The following is a 2608-nucleotide window of genomic DNA, read 5'->3' on the forward strand; positions in this document are numbered from 1 at the left end:
TTTTAAAGGAAACTGAAGTAACATCCAGAGATTACGAACTACCGACGGTAAGAAAGATGTAATGTATTAATATTCTCTATCATAAAATCAGAACACTGAATTATTTTTTGATAAAATAGTGTTAATACTGTTGTAAATTTTTACCGTGCAGTATTCGAATATTTATTAATTTTAATTAATTATTTAAATTATTTCCACAATACATCTAAAAAATGACCCGTCAGTCAATTATTGTTTTTTTTTCTTATGTATTTCTCCGTCTATGTATATGGTATTGATGATGTGGAAATAAACTTTTTATATTGAATATTGAATATTATTATATTATTTGAAAACAAAGGAATGTGAACGTCTCCAAATTCAACGATTGTTAAGTTGAATAAAATCAGAACACTGAATTATTTGTTGATAAACTAGTGTTACTGTTGTAAATTTTTTCCATGCAATATTAGAATATTTATTAATTTCATTTAATTATTTAAGTTATTTCCACAATACGTCTACAAAATGACCCGTGAGTTGATTATATTTGAAAACAAAGAAATACGAACGTCTCCAAATTCAACAATTGTTAAGTTAAGTGTAATGGTTTGTGATTGATTTGGTGTTTTGTTTATTGTGATTGTAATTTTCATGTATTTGTATATTTCTAAAGTTTAATATTACCATTTATAGTTCGTGATGCATTCATTTAGGAATTGTTTTGCTTTTGTATGTTTTTTATCCGAATGTATTTATTAATTTTAATAAAATAAAATATAGGCTGTACTTTATCTCCAAGGTATCCGAAGCAGCTCCAAGAAATGAGAAACATCCATCGGTAAGAAATCGTTACATTTAAAACGTCAAAACAGCAATGGGTTTTTTTTTTAACTTATCATAGGCCTATATTAAATATGACCAGTACAAAGAGTTAACATAAATAATACTGAATGTAAGTGTAAATCTACCGTGTAGGTTTGTTTGCTTCTAGAAATATAGAAATGTGTATCATTCCACATTCTAAGTAGCTATAAATGCTTAACTTTATAATTCACTGGATGTAAGCCTAAAGCCGGCCACATAAATCTAGTTTTTACACGCCCATAATTACAAAACAATTGTGCTTAACTCATGCGATTCGAACACTGGCTACGCTATTGTCACAAAACGTATAGAAATTAATATATTTTCTTTGATATTCTGAATTTTCCAGGCTTATACGACGTACATAGTTGAGCCGAGGGCAGATAACAAGTATGAGGATCTAAAGTGGAATAATGACAACCCAGTTGTCTATGTAAACGTCAAGTGAAAAACTTTGAATGTTAATTTCAATGTGATATTGCTCTGAAATCGAGAAAATAATTACAACGTATGGTGTTGCTGATTAATTATACAATGGTATTTACTTTTATTCTGCATTTCCCTTGATTTTTAAATACATATTTTGTTCAAATAAACACATCGTAAACTGATGCAATCAATAATTATCATAATAAATGTTGTTAATTTGGTCATAATTGTTTATTGTATTCATGTATTAATATATAACATAAGATTCAAATAATGATAGCAAATACTGTATGGGTTTTGTAAAAAGCTTTCATTTTGCTATTTGTCGTTCAAGTTCATTTAGAAATATTTTGAAATACTTAATATGTATGACAAACTTAATTATAGTGGTTATGTGATGTGAAACGAGTGCTAAATTATGTAGGTTTTTATTGGTATGACAGGTAATATGGGACAAGATAACTAAATTGACATAACAGTACTCAACACTCTCTGAGACATTCATGTGACAGAAATTATACAACTTCGGAGGAAATAGGCTATTATAATTCTTGCCAAAGGAAACAATACACATAATATTATGTACATAATAGTCCTACTCTAGGTCAAAGTTACTTTACTAGCAGTAAGCATTAAAATATACCATATAAGTATATTATACTTAGGTATTCATTTCTATGGAAGGTACGGTATTAAACGCGTATACGTAGAAATACTGAAAAACAGCAATCATAATATTTATATGGTTCCATGTAATAAAAGTTTTTAGTCACGTAGGCCTATCAAATCAAAATCATTAAAGCCTGGATTCCATAAAATCACTAAACAGTCGCTACAGCGTTTTCACTGCAATTCTTGCACTGCATATCTGTCCCCGACGCAATCGGAAACGCTCCCTGTTTCAACTGAAGCTTGGTTCCCATAGAATATCTCGCCATATCGGCGACAGTTTGGTTGAAGGTTGAACATTGTTCAACTTTGTCGATTGCGTTGCAGAGGAATCAGGCACCTTCCCGATCGCGTTCATCTGCAACGCAATCAGCAAAGTTGAACCAGGAGTTCCAACCTTCCCGACAACTGTCACCGATAGGGTAAGCGATTGTAATGGAAAACCAAGCTAGACGACTAATCAGCGTAGAGTGAGATTTTTTATGAAAGGGAAGGTTGGAACTCCTGGTTCAACTTTGCTGATTGTTTGTGCTAGACGACCAAACATAACATTTGAGGCATTCTGGGCTATCATTTTTTTCTTTTTCTCTTTTTTTTTCTTTTTTTTTTCTTTTTTTACCTCCCAAAAGGGGGGGCCGGGGCCGGGCCGGCCCCCCCTAAATCC

General features: G+C 31.5%; 1 long non-coding RNA gene across 2 annotated transcripts; it reads left to right on the forward strand.

Annotated features, from left to right (window-relative positions):
• Positions 1–2344, forward strand: LOC117103639. Of its 2 annotated transcripts, none has more exons than XR_004444620.1 (3): positions 1–47; positions 763–820; positions 1196–2344. It is a non-coding gene; the product is annotated as an uncharacterized LOC117103639 (long non-coding RNA). The 2 variants fall into 2 exon arrangements; XR_004444621.1 differs by having other exon boundaries at positions 782–820.
• Positions 2345–2608: the final 264 nt, after the last annotated feature.

Source organism: Anneissia japonica, unplaced genomic scaffold (assembly GCF_011630105.1).
Source record: "Anneissia japonica isolate Jap-2015-1 unplaced genomic scaffold, ASM1163010v1 scaffold1547_len296510_cov162, whole genome shotgun sequence".
NCBI classification, from domain to species: Eukaryota; Metazoa; Echinodermata; class Crinoidea; order Comatulida; family Comatulidae; genus Anneissia; species Anneissia japonica.